The following is an 18,229-nucleotide window of genomic DNA, read 5'->3' as shown; positions in this document are numbered from 1 at the left end:
GTCTCTCTTTCTCCCTCTCTCGTTCTTCCTCTTCCATCTCTATTTTCTTCTGTTTACATCTTTCTTCTTCATTCTCTCTTTCAATCTCTTTCTGTCTCTCTTCTTCTCTTTCGATATGTTTTTGTCTCTTTTCCATTATCTTTCTTTTGATCTGTCTCTGTCTCTCTTTCTCCCTCTCTCTTTCTTCCTCTTCCATCTCTATGTGCTTCTGTTTGCGTCTCTCCTCTTCTTCTTCTCTCTCCATCTCCTTCTTCTTCTCATCTTCTTCTTGTCTCTGTTTTGGTATTTTCTCCATTCTCTTTCTTTCTACCTCTTTCTGTTTGTTGTGCTCACCCTCCATCTTCTCCTCCATGTCCATTTGGTTCTGTTTCCATTTATATTTGTCTGTTTCCATATTTTCTAATTCTATCTGCTGTTCCTTGATTTTCTTGAAGACTTCCTCCAATTCAGACGTATTTTTGTCATTGATGAGGGCTGTCTCCATCTCCATCTCTCTCTCCACTCTATTTTTCATCTCCTCTTCACTTCGTCTCCAATCATTTTCTCTCTCTCTGTCTCTATCAAATGGTCTCTCTGGTTCAGTCTCGTCTTTCAATCTAATCTCTTCTTTCAGTCTCTCAACCTCTCTCTCTAACTCTTTTACCTTTTCGTTGACCAGTTTGACTTTCTCATTCTCTGCAATACGCATGTCTCTTTCTCTTTCAAATATGATTTCCTTCTCAATCTCTTTCAATCTCTCAATCTCTCGTTCTAACGCTTTTATCGTTTCTTCTGCCTGTTCCACTTTCTTCTTCATTTCTTGTTTTTCCAATTCTGCTTTTCTCTCACTTTCCATCTCCCTTTCTCTCTCTTTTTCCCTCTCTCTTTCCCTCTCTCTTCCTGTTTCAATAGGTTTGTTGTTCCAGGCCAGTCTTGGTCGCTGCTCCTCCATGACTTTCTGCCATAGCCTCAATCTCTCAATCTCTTGCTTCATTTTAAAAGGTTAAATTAGTGATAATCTATTACCAAGACATACTTTCAAAGGATTTGCAGAGAATGATACACAGAAATACAACCTAGAGCTAGGTAATTGAATCAAACACTGGACAACATCAATAGCAGGGTCATGTTGATCAATTCATCTGGACAATTCATTGTCAATTAATGTATTGACATGGTTTGAAAAAATTATGAGACATTTTATGGAATCAATTATGTCCACAATGTGTACAAATACAAACACACAACCTTCTTGCCCATTCAGTTAGGGGTTTGAGAAATTCCTGTTACAATTTGTGTGATGTTACAACAATGTTGCCTCTGATGTTTATGCTTGTAGAAATTACTCCTACAAATGATGCTTCACTAATGCAACTATTTACAACCTGCACAGATACAGTTATCAACAACAACAACAGTAATGACGTTAATAAGGAAGTGGATATTCAACCGGCAGAAGAAAGGCATAGGGGTTGAGATAAATGAAGGTTAGGTTCAGGACCTAGGGTTGGGTTAAGGTAAAGGTTAGGTATAGTTTCAGTGAGGTTAAGGTAAGGGTTAAGGAAAGGAATAAAAGTTAACATTGGGTTAGCGTACCGCTGTCTGCCACTATTCATTTTCAGCTGGGTAAATATACACTGCCTTTTAATAATAACAATGACATGTCTTACGTGGGCCAGTTGTAGGTCCACCATCAGTAGATCCAGCAGTTGTTTGAGTCTGTGGATCTCCTGCAGTTTTCTCTGGTACTCCATTGCTTCTGTGGCTCTCTCTGCTTCCCTCTGTCTCTCTGCTTCTCTCTGTCTCTCTGCTTCTCTCTGTCTCTCTGCCTCCCTCTGTCTCTCTGCTTCCCTCTCTCTCTCTGCCTCCCTCTGTCTCTCTGCTTCTCTCTGTCTCTCTGCTTCTCTCTGTCTTTCTGCATCTCTCTGGCTCTCTGCCTCCCTCTGGCTCTCTGCCTCTCTCTGTCTCTCTGCTTCTCTCTGTCTCTCCGCCTCTCTCTCTCTCTCTGCATCTCTCTCTCTCTCTGCCTCTCTCTGGCTCTCTTCCTCCCTCTGACTCTCTGCCTCCCTCTGGCTCTCTGCCTCCCTCTGGCTCTCTGCCTCCCTCAGTCTCAGGATCTCAGCCTTCCACTCTTTCATGATACCCCTTTCTACTCTTCTTCTCCTCTTTTCGTCTTTTAAAAGGGCTCGGAGATGGTCTGTCTCAGACTCTAATTGTTCAATGATCTTGTCCTTCTCCGTTCCACCATTCCTCTTCTTCTTTTCCTCCTCCCAGAGGCACACTTGAAGTCTTCCCATCTCCTTCTTCTGATTTCGGATCGTTCGATCCTTCCCCCTCAACTCAAGCATGTGGGCTTCCTTCTCTGTACAGGTCTTCTTCTCTTCTCTCGGGAAGTGAACCTCCATCTCTGCCTGCTTGTAGCTGGGAGCAAAGGAATGTCAACACATTATTTAGGAAGTGAACTCAGACAATTTACTACAATATTAAAATAATAATTTAACTTCTGCTCAATTAATAATACTTTAATACTTTAATAATAATCAATTAATACTTTAATAACACAAATCACACAACTGTGACTTACAGTACGTGAATGTGATGAGTTGACTGTCCATGATGGCCAGAGGTGGGTAATGTGTCACTCTGGTCCAGGACGTTACGTACAGCTTGCAGACACTGAGCCTTCCTTCAGCAAGCCGCACATAATGCCCTGTACCAGAGCTAGGTTATGTGATGAATGACTTACAGACTGTTCCACATGATAGGAGGGGGTAAGAAGACAGTCCCAGTAGGAGACGGAGATCGTCCAGAAGAAGAAGAGGTGTCCATCTCGTCAGAGACTTCAGGAAAGGTCTACACGTTTTATTTCTGGAAAATAAAGAGATGCCTTCGTTCAGCAACAATGTGTGTTTCTATGTTTCTGTCACTAGATGGTGCCATTGTACACAACATTTACTCACCAGGTCAGTGAATTCAGAAACAGTCTTCAGAGTTGAGTCCTCAAGCTCTAGCCTACAACCCATCATGCATCAGCACAACTAATATAATAATATCTCATCACAGTACACCTGGATTGTGTTCACAAAGTGTTTCAGGGTAGGAGTGCTGATCTAGGATCAGGTTGCCTCCTGTCCATCAAAACGTATTCAGTTTAATTTAAAAGACCAAACTGATTATTGATCAGCACTCCTTCTATGAGACTTTGTGAATATGAGCCTATGTGAAAGAACCTTTCTGGCATATGCTGGCTAGACAGTACACAGACAATTCAGATAGTCCGACAGACAGACAGAAGAGTAGATACAGATGGAGTGATTGATAGCAACAGAAATAACGAAGCGGATGGTTAATGTATTGTAAACTTTTGTAAATATTTGACTCACCTCAAATCACACGTGTCAAACCTCAGTTTTAGTGTTGAACCGAATAATATCCTCGGCATTAACTTTCTCTGGTCTGGAGCTGTATTGTTGCGTCATTTGGAACGCTTGAGCGTCATAATCCGTTCACCGCGCCTGCTTGATTGACAGCTAGGGGTTCTCCTGCGCATCAGTGTCCAAAAGTCGATAATGTTTAGCTACTCATAATTGATCAAGTCATTAATAACTATTTTCACTTGACTTTTATTTCGTGTATTTTTGCCAAAGGTTATTTGGAATTCTATGTTGTGTGATTTGTCTTTGTATGGGCCTAAAGTTCAATGAAATACAAACAGCAACCATAGCCTACAAACATTTCCCACACAAATACAAATGTGGGTGTTTAGTGAGAATACAAAATAATAACATTACAGCCATAACTGTACAAACAAACATACAATCACAACTCTCTCCCCACTATTTATTGTTTCTGCAGTGAGGATTCACCCCCTTTAGATAATGATGTTGTAATTTATCTACAGAAAAACGTTGTTCTGATCTCAACAAGCAGTAGTAGCAGTTTGCAAATCATAGAGACAGAGGAATGGCTCTTTCACCGATGCAATTCGGTTCCCGAGGTTCAACAAAAAGAACCGTTCAAAAAGAGCCGTTCGTTCGTGAACGACACATCACCACACTGTAGTTCTCCACCATTTCGTATCGTGAGCTGGAGGAGCGTTCGTCCAACTTCTCATCCAAATAAATGGCAGAGGCGCATCATCCATCCGCTGAACTCCCAAGGGACTGGGAGGATAGTTCACGATGCAACAAGCGTTTGGGGAGGACATTCATTGTAACGCAATGACTGTTTTTAAATTATTGAGGGACTCTTGCTCCAGGGGAAATCTCAGCAGCGATGTCTCTGCTGTGCGTCAGAGGTGGGATCTTTTCCTTCTTCACTATGCTTATTATACTGTACATATCGGTCACATTAATGACATTGCACTCAGGAAAGTTGTCTGTAGGCTATTGGGGAGATGCGCATAGCCCGTTGAGTTGTCACGTTCCAGTCCAAACATGACCTGGGATGTGAGAAGGGAGCTATTCTATAACACATGTAGATGACATGTTGTCTTTATATGTAGATTATATTTTGGTTTTATATTTCATATTTGATTGATGATTAGGCCTATGACTTTTGATTCCACTTTGGCAACCTTGCACCATATTGTCCTCTCTTGCTATATCTTAAACTTTATGCCCTTGTGCAGATCTTCTCTCTAAACAATATTCATTATAGTTTGAATGAGTTGAGTAAACTTCACTGTTGTTAGCTTCTCAGTCTGTACTGTACTGTCCCTGGAAGACTCTCCACATAGTTCACCTAGATCCAGTCCACTTTGTACCACTGGTCAACTAATCATCCAAACCTCTGATTAGTGAATCAGGTGTGCTGGTGGTGGAATACATGATATGAACTGGTTAGGGGACAGGTTTGAGAAGGGAAAGACTAAATGGACTTTTCTGACCAACATCCCATTGACAGCCCATCTGGCCAAAACTTAAAAAGGACTCTAACCTTAACCCTAACATTAACCAAACCCTTAAGCCTTAAAGGTAGTCTCATCAGTCATCAGACTGTAGTTTCTCCCTGTATGTCCAGTAAACCTCCTCTCATCATGGGTGTGATTCAGACTGTAGTTTCTCCCTGTGTGTCCAGTAAACCTCCTCTCATCATGGGTGTGATTCAGACTGTAGTTTCTCCCTGTGTGTCCAGTAAACCTCCTCTCATCATGGGTGTGATTCAGACTGTAGTTTCTCCCTGTGTGTCCAGTAAACCTCCTCTCATCATGGGTGGGATTCAGGCTGAAGCTGGAGAGGCCAGTAGCAACCACCCTGACCACTTTATTACTAGTTGGGGCTGGATAGTATCTCTAGAGTTACAGTAAGGCATTTCCATGTAAAATGAATGTCTATTAGGTATTGGTTGTGAAATTGTTAGATATTACTTGTTAGATATTGCTGTACTTTCAGAACTAGAAGCACAAGCATTTCGCTACAGTCGCAATAACATTTGCTAACCATGTGTTGTGAAGAGTAAAATTTGATTTGATTTGAGCACCAACGCATCGTTCATAGGAGCATGTGTAATTGGGTGTCAAATGAAATCTAAGAGTGTATATTTTTGGTAAATGTAATTCTAGATACATTTTTCAACCAGTGAAGGCTTTGATTTCTGGGTCAACAGATGGAAAAGGGATCTTAGAAAACATCACCAGAAAAAGTCTAAAAAGGTCCAATATCCAATATCAGAACTACATAAAAACAGAATCATGTTGACATAAAGACCCCTGACTACTAATATCAACACTTACATTTGGTTTTGGAGAAATCATTAACCTTCTTTAAGTTTCAGAAATATTACCTTGTGCCTTGTAATTCCGTTACCAAAAACCCACATAACTTCAAGATATTTTCACATTTGTCATTGTGAGGAGGGGGATAATGAAAGTTCACAGAAGTAATGGTGGGGCTAACAATTAGTTCTAGTGATTTTTCTGATGTATATTTTTTGGGTGAATTATTAAGTGATTAAAATTCGTAATTCCGTTACCAAAATGCTAGTGGAATTACCAAGAAATCTGTAACCGAATTACTGCAACTGAATTGGCTGATATGGGAAATCATAATAGTCACAAACCACAATTGGGTCACCTGGTACGGTCCTCCTTTCCACTGGCATATTGTTCAGCTCATAACAGTTTTCTTTCTCTTCTCTGGTGGTCAAATCAAGAGTGTTAAAACATTCTGTCTGGACAATCTCTCTCTGCATGCTGAGAGTGTTTGGTGCATGCTGGGAATTGTATGAGTGAGTGTTGTGTAGAGTTACATATCCTGCTTTTTCTTTTACATTTATTTTTCTTGGTGGTGTCTTTTTTCTCTTCCTATGCATCATTGAGGTTATCAGTATTTTTATTTAGTTGTTGTGGTAGAATTAAGTACATTGTTTTTCGTGTTGAAATTGGCTTTGGCGGGGGTGGCGACCCACATGGGGATGCCGTCCCTGTCACTTCAGCACGGCTTCAGGTGTGTTACTGAAGCTACTGTCACTGTGGAGGAGATTCTGGTCGCCGTAGGAGAGAAGGTGGGATATGAGAATGTTGCTTATGCGTCACGGATGAATAAACGGGTGGTGGTTTTGCTTAAAGAAGAGAGTCTTGTAGATCGTATGGTTGAGCATGGTGTACTTCTTAAAGAAGAGCGTCTTGTTGATCGTATGGTTGAGCATGGCGTACTTCTTAAAGAAGAGAGTCTTGTAGATCGTATGGTTGAGCATGGCGTACTTCTTAAAGAAGAGTGTCTTGTAGATCGTATGGTTGAGCATGGCATACTTCTTAAAGAAGAGTGTTTGTAGATCGTATGGTTGAGCATGGCGTACTTCTTAAAGAAGAGAGTCTTGTAGATCGTATGGTTGAGCATGGCGTACTTCTTAAAGAAGAGTGTCTTGTAGATCGTATGGTTGAGCATGGCGTACTTCTTAAAGAAGAGTGTCTTGTAGATCGTATGGTTGAGCATGGCATACTTCTTAAAGAAGAGTGTTTGTAGATCGTATGGTTGAGCATGGTGTACTTCTTAAAGAAGAGAGTCTTGTAGATCGTATGGTTGAGCATGGCGTACTTCTTAACCTTTCTGGTCTCCCCATCCCGGATCCGGGATCGTGAATACAGACTCAAGCTCATTACCATAACGCAACGTTAACTATTCATGAAAATCGCAAATGAAATGAAATAAATATGCTAGCTCTCAAGCTTAGCCTTTTGTTAACAACACTGTCATCTCAGATTTTCAAAATATGCTTCTCAACCATTGCAAAACAAGCATTTGTGTAACAGTATTGATGCCTAACGTAGCATTTAGCATTAGCATTCAGCTGGCAACATTTACACAAAAAAACAGAAAAGCATTCAAATAAAATCATTTACCTTTGAAGAACTTCAGATGTTTTCAATGAGGAGACTCTCAGATAGCAAATGTTCAGTTTTTCCTGAAAGATTATTTGTTTAGGACAAATCGCTCCGTTTTCTGCGTCACGTTTAGCTATGAAAAAACCCCTGTATCCAGGATTGTGTAAATCTATCAGCAAGCTCATTAGCATAACACAACGTTAACTATTCATGAAAATCGCAAATGAAATGAAATAAATATGCCATCTCTCAAGCTTAGCCTTTTGTAAACAACACTGTCATCTCAGATTTTCAAAATATGCTTCTCAACCATAGGAAAACAATCATTTGTGTAAAAGTAGCTAGCTAGCGTTAGCATTTAGCGTTAGCATTTAGCGTTAGCATTTAGCGTTAGCATTAGCGTTAGCATCCAGCACGCAACATTTCAACAAAAACATAAAAGCCTTCAAATAAAATCATTTACCTTTGAAGAACTTCTGATGTTTTCAATGAGGATACTCTCAGTTAGATAGCAGATGCTCAGTTTTTCCAAAAAGATTCTTTGTGTATTAGAAATAGCTCCGTTTTATACATCACATTTGGCTACCAAAAAAAATCAGAAAATTCAGTCCTCAAAACGCGAACTTTTTTCCAAATTAACTCCATAATATCGACTGAAAACATGGCAAACGTTGTTTAGAATCAATCATCAAGGTGTTTTTCACATATCTCTTCATTGATACATCGTTCTTGGACACATGGTTTCTCCCCTATATCAAATGGAAAGGTACGAGCAGCTGGCAATTGCGCACCGAATTCCACGCAGGACACCAGGCGGACACTTGGAAAATGTAGTCTCTTATGGTCAATCTTCCAATGATATGCCTACAAATACGTCACAATGCTGCTAAGACCTTGGGCGAACGACAGAAAGTGTAGGCTCATTCCTTGCGCAATCACAGCCATATAAGGAGACAATGGAAAACAGAGCTTCAGAAATTCTGCTAATTCCTGGTTGATGCATCATCTTGGTTTCGCCTGTAGAATGAGTTCTGGGGCACTTACAGACAAAATCTTTGCAGATTCTGAAACTGAAAGAATATGCATAGTCGAGCATCTTTTCGTGACAAAATATCGCGCTTAAAACGGGAACGTTTTTTATCCAAAAATGAAATAGCGCCCCTAGAGATCTAACAGGTTAAAGAAGAGTGTCTTGTAGATCGTATGGTTGAGCATGGTGTACTTCTTAAAGAAGAGAGTCTTGTAGATCGTATGGTTGAGCATGGTGTACTTCTTAAAGAAGAGAGTCTTGTAGATCGTATGGTTGAGCATGGCGTACTTCTTAAAGGAATGTTTATTCAAGTTACGCCGCTTTTCTCTCCGTCAACAAGGGTAACGATTTCGAATGTACCGCCGTTTATACCCAATGAGCTGTTGGAGCGCGAGTTATTGCGGTTTGGGAAGTTCTCAAGTTCAATTAAGATTGTCCAGTTGGGTTTCAATCACCCGGCATTGAAACAGGTTAGGTCGTTTCAAACACCCGGAGTTGAAACAGGTTAGGTCGTTTCATCACCCGGCGTTGAAACAGGTTAGGTCGTTTCATCACCCGGCGTTGAAACAGGTTAGGTCATTTCATCACCCGGCGTTGAAACAGGTTAGGTCGTTTCATCACCCGGCGTTGAAACAGGTTAGGTCGTTTCAAACACCCGGCGTTGAAACAGGTTAGGTCGTTTCAAACACCCGGCGTTGAAACAGGTTAGGTCGTTTCAAACACCTGGCGTTGAAACAGGTTAGGTCGTTTCATCACCCGGCGTTGAAACAGGTTAGGTCGTTTCAAACACCCGGCGTTGAAACAGGTTAGGTCGTTTCAAACACCCGGAGTTAAAACAGGTTAGGTCGTTTCAAACACCCGGCGTTGAAACAGGTTAGGTCGTTTCAAACACCCGGCGTTGAAACAGGTTAGGTCGTTTCATCACCCGGCGTTGAAACAGGTTAGGTCGTTTCAAACACCCGGTGTTGAAACAGGTTAGGTCGTTTCATCACCCGGCGTTGAAACAGGTTAGGTCGTTTCAAACACCCGGAGTTGAAACAGGTTAGGTCGTTTCAAACACCCGGCGTTGAAACAGGTTAGGTCGTTTCAAACACCCGGCGTTGAAACAGGTTAGGTCGTTTCATCACCCGGCGTTGAAACAGGTTAGGTCGTTTCAAACACCTGGCGTTGAAACAGGTTAGGTCGTTTCATCACCCGGCGTTGAAACAGGTTAGGTCGTTTCAAACACCCGGCGTTGAAACAGGTTAGGTCGTTTCAAACACCCGGAGTTAAAACAGGTTAGGTCGTTTCAAACACCCGGCGTTGAAACAGGTTAGGTCGTTTCAAACACCCGGCGTTGAAACAGGTTAGGTCGTTTCATCACCCGGCGTTGAAACAGGTTAGGTCGTTTCAAACACCCGGCGTTGAAACAGGTTAGGTCGTTTCATCACCCGGCGTTGAAACAGGTTAGGTCGTTTCAAACACCCGGAGTTGAAACAGGTTAGGTCGTTTCAAACACCCGGAGTTGAAACAGGTTAGGTTGTTTCAAACACCCGGAGTTGAAACAGGTTAGGTCGTTTCGGCGACAGGTGTTTATGTTTTTGGACTCACCGGAGCAGACTTTGGAGTTATCGTTTAAGTCAAGTATGACAATAGACTGTATATGGCTTATGCTAGTACGGGTAGTCAACTGTGTTTTGAGTGTGGTGATGTTGGCCATAAGCGACATGCTTGCCCGAAAAGGGAGAAGGCAGAGGGAGGGGCGCAGGTGGTCCTCGTAAGGACTGGGCCCACTGATGTAGGGAGAGATGGGCCGACAGCGGTAGAACAGCCACAAGCACCTGTTGCTGAGGAACAAGTTGTCCGTGTTGAGGGCACGGAGTTGCAACTTGTACCAGAGGAGAATGTTATGCAGCAGAAAAATATTGTTGTAGAAGGTAAGGATGGATCTGAACAGCCATTTCCTCAGACTGGTGAGGAGGTGCCCAGTACGAGTGCTGGGGTACAGGAGGGGGTTCATGTGGAGCTAATCTCCCAGGTAGTGTAGGAGATGCCTGGTACGAGTGATGGGGTTCAGGTGGGGCTAGTCTCCCAGGTAGTGGAGGAGAAGCCTGGTACAGGTGATGGGGTTCAGGTGGGGCTAGTCTCCCAGGTAGTGGAGGAGATGCCTGGTACGAGTGATGGGGTTCAGGAGGGGGTTCATGTGGAGCTAATCTCCCAGGTAGTGTAGGAGATGCCTGGTACGAGTGATGGGGTTCAGGTGGGGCTAGTCTCCCAGGTAGTGAAGAAGATGCCTGGTACGAGTGATGGGGTGCAAGTGGGGGGTGTTGAGAGGGATGTGGTAGAAGGGATTCAGGGGTCTGTGGCCTCAGTTGAGGAGGATCAGGAGAAGGATATGGATATCTTCCACAAGGACTATGCAACAGCCCAGCTACATTCATGAGGATGATGTTGAGCATTTTCTGGGATCAAAATTATTCTAGCCTTCTATACTACCTGGACGATGTGCTGATTTTTGCCCCGACTGAAAAACTTGGATTGCAACACTTGGAGTCAGTTTATGAGCGTCTCAAGGCCCATCATCTGAAATTGTCTCCAATGAAATGCCATTTCATGAAGAGGTCAGTGCGGTTCTTGGGGCATGTCATCAGTGAAGGAGGTGTGGCCACAGACCCAGAAAAAGTGAAGGCTGTTGCAGGGATGACAGAGAAGGCTCTCATGGAGGATAAAACGGACTTGCCCTCCCAGGGCAAGATTATGTCCTTTCTTGGAATGATAGGCTATTACCAGCATTTCATTGAGGGGTGCTCCACCATCGCTAAGCCGCTGCATGGGCTGACAACTGGGACGAAGGCACCACGCCATGGGAAAAGCAAGAGGAAAAGAGGAATACATAGGAAACTCACAGCAGCAGACTGGACTGGTGAGTGCAAACAGGCCTTTAGTCAGTTGAAACAAGCTCTCCTCAATCAGGTCACGCTAGCCCACCCTGATTTTAGTAGAACTTTCTTGCTGTCTGTAGACGCATCTAGTAATGGATTAGGTGCTGTCCTCTCCCAGGTGCCAGAGGATGGGTCTGCAGCCAGACCCGTAGCATTTGCTAGCAAATCATTTACTTATGCACAGTCAAAGTATCCTACCCATAGGTTAGAGTTTTTTGCTTTACGCTGAGCCATCTGTGAAAAGTTTAGTCATTGGCTAAGGGGCAAGCCTTTTACTGTATGGACAGACAACAACCCATTAACGTACATCCTGTCCTAGCCCAAATTGGATGCCTGTGAACAGAGATGGGTTGCTAAACTCGCTCCATTCGAGTTTGACATCAAGTACATCCCCGGTCCCAAAAATGTAATTGCTGATGCACTCAGTAGACAGCCATTTGTGCAGCCGAGCGCTCTCCACCGCATCACAAGGGTTCCATACAAGGCCTTGCTGGAAGAAGGTGCAGGAGTACTTGCTGAGAAGGTGCAAGATGTGTTCCGCTGGTCGAACCACCCATTCGACCTCGAAAGCTGCTCACCGTCAATTGAGGCAGATGTCTGTGAAATTGTCATGGACTGCCAAACTACCTCCTATCCTTCTCCCGGTTCTCTGTCAAAGGAAGCGGTGTCAGCAGTCCTGAGGTCGCAAGAGGAGGCTGGTCTACAGAACTGTGCTCTGCTACTGCCTCAGCTCCCTCAGTCACTGGTGCCATCTGAGATGTCAGATGTGAGAGTGCTATCCCGTGATGACCTGATATCAAAGCAGCGCCAGGATGACGCTCACGCCAGAGTTGTCTTCTACGTGGACACTGGCCGTAGACCTTCTAGGAGGGAATGTGGCCATGAACCACTTGAGGCTCTGCGGATTCTGAAGACCTGGGAGAAGCTCACTCTGAAAATGGGTGTACTATATCACGTTACCAAACGTTTTCTGTCAAAGAAGAAGACGTACCAGTATGTAGTACCCACCTCAATGAGGGCGACAGTTTTGAAGGGTGTCCACAATGAAGCCGGTCATCAGGGGCAACAGCGGACGTTGTACTTGACGAGACAGAGGTTCTTCTGGCATGGTCTGGAGTCGGATGTGAGAGAGTATGTCAAGACCTGCAAGTGGTGTGTGTTCAGTAAGGCCCCCGAGCCAGAGGCCAGAGCTCCACTGGAGAACATCATCACGACTGATCCCCTCGAGTTGGTGTGTGTGGACTTCTGATCTGCGGAAGACTCCAACAACAAGTCCTTGGATGTTCTGGTCGTCACTGATCATATTACTAAGATGGCCCATGCCTTCTTGTGTCCGAACCAATCAGCTAAAGCGGTGGCCCTTCAGCTGTGGAACAACATCTTCTGTGTGTATGGTTTACCTCGTCATATCCACTCTGACCAAGGGGAAAACTTTGAAAGTAAATTGATTGCTGAGTTGTTGAGTGCTGCAGGAGTCCAGAAGTCCACACACCTCCCTACCAGCCGATGGGAAATGGGGGAGTCGAAAGGTTCAGTAGAACGCTGGGGAACATGATCAGGGCTTTACCTACGAGAGCGAAGCACAGGTGGCCCCAGAAGCTGAAGTCGTTGACCTTCGCCTACAACTGTACAGTCCATGAAACCATGGGCCACGCCCCTTTCCAGTTGATGTTTGGGAGAACCCCACGTCTGCCTGTGGACATGATGTTTGGTACTGTGCTGCAAGACTCAGAGGTTGTAGACTATGACGAGTACATCAAGTCCCTGACGAGAGACCTGAGGGAGGCCATGGAGACGGTACAGGTGTCGACAACCAAACAGCTGAAGAGGCATGCAGGCCTCTACAACAGGGAGATCAGAGGAGCTCCAGTGGAGGTTGGTGATCGGGCGCGGCTGGCGAATAAAGGTGAACGTGGAAAGAGGAATCTGGCGGATCGTTGGGAGAACAACCTCTATATTGTTACGGAGAAGAATAGTGACATCCACAGAACATCCATCAGAACTCACCACAGGGGGCCACTGGTGGCACAAGCATGTCAAAGCTAACCTTTGGAGAAGAAATGTCCGAACCCTCTGAAGAAGAAAGGCATTCTGAAGATGCCTCTGGTAGCACAAGCTCCAGCAACAGTCACAGAACCCTTGACCTTGACTATCCACCGACTGTGGACAGTGACCCACCAGTGGGGGTTGTAGGTGAACAGGTTAAACGTAATGATAACTCTGTTAGGTCTGTCAGGTCAGGGGCTGGTCGGGTTAGGAAACACCCAGTAAGACTCATGGAGACTATGCAGACACAGAGGGTTTTTCATACAGAATTCATTAGAATACCTTTCTGGGATGTGCTTTGGTATATGATTGCTGTATATAAGTGGGTTAGCTAGCATGCACCGATGTAATGGTCACATAAGCCCACTGCTAACACAGTTGTTTTCATGCTACAGATTTTACCATTGACAGCCATCAACATCATTAGGCCCTTCACAACTAACCTGCTGTTTCCTATTGAACAACAGATAATAATGCTCAACTGGGACCACTGGCTGGGGTGATTTATTAGGACAAAACACAACGCAAGGAGAGAACGATTAACATCTGTTACACTAACAACAGTGTAGTTAACTCAACTCATTCAAACTATCATGACTATTGTTTAGAGAGAAGATCATAGAAGATCAGGCATAAAGTTTAAGATATAGCAAGAGAGGACAATATGGTGCAAGGTAGCCAAAGTGGAATCAAAAGTCATAGGCCTAATCATCAATCAAATATGAAATATAAAACCAAAATATAATCTACATATAAATGTAGTAGAGTTGAAAAGGTTATTCCATCAAACTTCTAATGATTAGAATAGTACACAAGGCAGAACAGAACAGCCAGGTTGGGGGTCAGTGGCCCAAGCCCGCGAACAGGAATATTCCAAGTTCAGACAGAAGGGGGGGAGTCAGATCGTTATGATCGCCAGGAAATTTACTTTTGGTGTCTATTTTTAATTGTTGCGCTACTGGTGCTGCCTGTTGATGTTAGGTAGGGAACTACAGTAGCTGAATGATGTTAACATCATCTTAAATGTATTTTATTTCATCTGAGTGCTTGCGTCACATACTAACACCCTGGTACAACCCGTAGCTCCCGTTCTCCTCAGTCTGAGTAAAACACTGAGAGAAAGGTATGTGTTGCAGATTACTCCTTTGTAGAAGTCCATAACGTGAAATAAATAAAACATCCCGATGTTAATGCTGTAGATATTGTTATAAGGGAGTGTGAGACTATTGAAACATGTAACTTTCAGAGTTTTATTGTTATTAAGATAGTTTACAGAGTGCTAAAAGTGCTGCTGTTGCTAGCTAGCATGCCTTTCTGTGATGCAGACGGTTAGCTGCCCACTGGTGCTGGCTTTGCATTATGGGAGATGTAGTTTTGTCCGGTCTGAATGGGATAGAGGCGATTTCACGTTGTAACTTGTTTGTGTTGCAGTGTTTTTGTACATGAGTTGTTGTATTTTGGTACTGTCAACACTGAAAGCACCTAGCAATGTATTGGGGATGTGAGACAGGATATGTGTTTTACCTTTCTTCATGCTCGAAAGGGGTATAATGAAAGAGTGGAAGGCTGAGTCAGAGAGCCAGAGGGAGGCAGAGTGCCACAGAGGGAGGCAGAGTGCCACAGAGGGAGGCAGAGTGCCACAGAGGGAGTCAGAGTGCCACAGAGGGAGTCAGAGTGCCACAGAGGGAGTCAGAGTGCCACAGAGGGAGTCAGAGTGCCAGAGAGGGAGTCAGAGTGCCAGAGAGAAGCAGAGCGAGCCACAGAAGCAATGGAGCACCAGAGAAAACTGCAGGAGATCCACAGACTCAAACAACTGCTGGATCTACTGATGGTGGACCTACAACTGGCCCACATAAGACATGTCATTGTTATTATTAAAAGGCAGTGTATATTTACCCAGCTGAAAATGAATAGTGGCAGACAGCGGTACGCTAACCCAATGTTAACTTTTATTCCTTTCCTTAACCCTTACCTTAACCTCACTGAAACTATACCTAACCTTTACCTTAACCCAACTCTAGGTCCTGAACCTAACCTTCATTTATCTCAACCCCTATGCCTTTCTTCTGCCGGTTGAATATCCACTTCCTTATTAACGTCATTACTGTTGTTGTTGTTGTTGTTGATAACTGTATCTGTGCAGGTTGTAAATAGTTGCATTAGTGAAGCATCATCTGTAGGAGTAATTTCTACAAGCATAAACATCAGAGGCAACATTGTTGTAACATCACACAAATTGTAACAGGAATTTCTCAAACCCCTAACTGAATGGGCAAGAAGGTTGTGTGTTTGTATTTGTACACATTGTGGACATAATTGATTCCGTAAAATGTCTCATATTTGCATTGGGAATTTCATTTAGCTTCAATCAGAGAGAGAGAGAAGATAATAGAGGCAACGAAAAGAGAGGAGATGGCAGAAGAGGAAAGAAGGGAGATCCTTGAGAAGAGGGGTGAGTTAGAGAACACTGAAGAGGAGGAGGAGAAGGACGATGACAAGGAGGACATCCTCCCACCTGATAAAAGTATCTGAAGGAGAGCCGTGGGCTGGGTAAATAAGAAGTGGGAGAAGAGGAACCTCAGAAAGATAGAGAACCTGTCAGAGAGAAGCTGAGGAGGGCTATAAGATCGTCCACATAGGTAAGACCTGTTTTCCCTCTGCTTATGACATCATCCTCTGTAGTCTCCTCTACACACATACGTTCCACACCAGTCATCATGTTGCATCATTGTTTCAATATAAAACTACTGTCCAAAATGGTCAAGCTGATCTGGTATCAACTTAAATGTAATGTACACAGGGAATTTAGAATGGAAAACTGGATCTCAATGACCCTGGTCTAAAGTAGTGCATCATAGCCTTTTGAGGCCCTAAGAAACATTTTGTTCAGGTTTTTGACTACATTTCCTCCCAAACTAATTTACTTCAATTCTACACATTTTCCCATGGGGTGGAGAGAAGAATTAGCAGTTTTTAACCTAATTTCCTTCAATTCTACACATTTTGCCATGGGGTGGAGAGAAAATGTTGGCAGTTTGAATCTAACACCGAAACGCGTCCGCATGCGCCATCGTGCGCATATTGATTTTGTCCACCCACACCAAACGCAATCACGACACGCAGGTCGAAAACTATTAAACATTTTTGGCAAATTAGCTAGCTAACTTGCAGTTGCTAGCTAATTTGTCCAGGGATATAAACGTAGAGTTGTTATTTTACCTGAAATGGTCCTCTTCTCTGAAAATGAATCCCTATGTAATGGTCAACTGAATCGTTTCTTCTTTGGACTTTATATGGCGATTGGCGTCTAACTTTCATAATAAGGTGTATTACCACAACCGACCGACTTCAGTTCATCTTTCAATCACCCACGTGGGTATAACCAATGAGGAGATGGGAGAGGCAGGACTTGCATCGCGTTCGCCGTCACAAATAGAAGCAACTTCTATTTTCGTGCTTGGAAACGCACATGCGAACAGTGTGGATGCAATGACTGAATAACATGTATGTGTACATTTATTTTGCAATGCTCGCGCACGCATTGTGTCCGGTTTGGGTAGCGTGTCATTTTACACATTTTGCCATGACGCTAAGATGCTATCTGAATGAGAGTGACTAACAAGATCAATGGAAGCCCATTGCAGGTCAAGGCCCCTGGGCACGTGCCCTGCGTGCCTTGTGTGCCTAGTCTGTAATTCCACCCCAAAAGTTTTTTTGGGGGGGGGTCAGGGGGCCCCAAGTTGCCATGAAGCCCTAAGCTATCGCATATGCCTAGGGCCGGCCCTGACACTATACAAAGAATAGGTGCCATTTGGGACTCATGTTAAACTTTGGGTCAGATCAATTCTGGAAGGGGCTTATTGCACTTTATTGACAAATTCCATGCCTTGCTCAACTGTAAAAGAAGGGGGGGGGGGAGTAAAGAATCATTGAGATCCAACTGGGTTCTCTATTCCTAATTCCCTGTGTCCATTACATTTAAGTTGACACCAGATCCACTAAGTTGAATGTGAACTCTACTTTTTCTCCTCTCCCAGTCATCCCTGGACCCATAAGGCTAACCATGACCCAGGCAGAGAGAGAGAGGAAGGAGCTCCTGAAGACTGAGGAGAGAAGGAATAAGATGGAGGATTGCAGTGGAGAGAGCAGTCCCTGCTTAATAAACGGACTCATCAGAAACTTAAAGAGGAGAGGGAGAGGATGAAGGAACAGTACCTAAATAAACAAGCAAGAGATTTAAGATGGGGTAAAGAATGTATTTATGTTTTACACTGTTATATATATGTTATATAGCATTCCTGCTGTCTGTTGAGAGCTGGAACTCGACCAAGCCACAGTACCACTGAGGACCACTTCTCTACTCAATCTTTACTAATGATTTACCTTCAGTAATGAACAAAGCAAGAGTGGTCATGTATGCTGATGATTCTGCAATGTATAGTGCAGCATCAGAATGTAATGAGCTAACAAATGTACTGAGCAGTGTCCGGTTATATGGTCAATCCCTGGTCCTATCACACTTAGAGTACTGTCCAGTTATATGGTCAATCCCTGGTCCTATCACACTTAGAGTACTGTCCAGTTATATGGTCAATCCCTGGTCCTATCACACTTAGAGTACTGTCCAGTTATATGGTCAATCCCTGGTCCTATCACACTTAGAGTACTGTCCAGTTATATGGTCAATCCCTGGTCCTATCACACTTAGAGTACTGTCCAGTTATATGGTCAATCCCTGGTCCCATCACACTTAGAGTACTGTCTGGTTCTATGGTCATCTGCAGCAAAGAAAGATGTAAAAAAAAAGTTCAAAATGGCTCAAAACAGGGCTGGTAGATTAGCTCTTCATTGCTCTAAACAGGGCTGGTAGATCAGCTCTTCATTGCTCTAACCAGGGCTGGTAGATTAGCTCTTCATTGCTCTAACCAG

General features: G+C 43.6%; 1 long non-coding RNA gene across 1 annotated transcript; it reads left to right on the top strand.

Annotated features, from left to right (window-relative positions):
* The first annotated feature begins 13,379 nt into the window (after positions 1–13,379).
* Positions 13,380–17,538, top strand: LOC118964827. The gene is made up of 2 exons (XR_005052000.1): positions 13,380–15,939; positions 17,338–17,538. It is a non-coding gene; the product is annotated as an uncharacterized LOC118964827 (long non-coding RNA).
* Positions 17,539–18,229: the final 691 nt, after the last annotated feature.

The sequence above is a fragment of the Oncorhynchus mykiss genome, chromosome 6, assembly GCF_013265735.2.
Source record: "Oncorhynchus mykiss isolate Arlee chromosome 6, USDA_OmykA_1.1, whole genome shotgun sequence".
In the NCBI taxonomy this organism is placed as follows: domain Eukaryota; kingdom Metazoa; phylum Chordata; class Actinopteri; order Salmoniformes; family Salmonidae; genus Oncorhynchus; species Oncorhynchus mykiss.
Note: the sequence above shows the minus strand (reverse complement) of the source record. Positions and strands in the feature narration are given on the sequence as shown.